We start from the raw sequence: 240 nt of genomic DNA on the forward strand, positions 1-240 counted from the left end.
TTGACAGGAATAAAAAATTAACACGACTATAAATCATGAATAAGCCAATTTATTATACAATTCCAATATACATCTACTATGTATCCACAAATTAATTATTAAGAATAGAAATGCACGTCAGACACACACCACAAAATATTGGATGGGTTTTGGAAAGTATTGATGAGTTACCCCCTCAACACACAACCTCAAAGAAAACGGCCCCATTTTCATTCTGTGCGTCGCGTCTATTTTGTTTCC

At 34.2% G+C, this 240-nt stretch overlaps 1 protein-coding gene across 1 annotated transcript in view; it reads left to right on the plus strand.

Moving 5' to 3' along the window:
* The window catches only part of LOC119582359 (nesprin-1-like), a gene marked incomplete at its 3' end in the record, with an annotated part of 145,991 nt that overhangs the window by 117,197 nt on the left and 28,554 nt on the right, over nt 1-240 (plus strand).

Source organism: Penaeus monodon, chromosome 15 (genome assembly GCF_015228065.2).
Source record: "Penaeus monodon isolate SGIC_2016 chromosome 15, NSTDA_Pmon_1, whole genome shotgun sequence".
Taxonomy (NCBI): Eukaryota; Metazoa; Arthropoda; class Malacostraca; order Decapoda; family Penaeidae; genus Penaeus; species Penaeus monodon.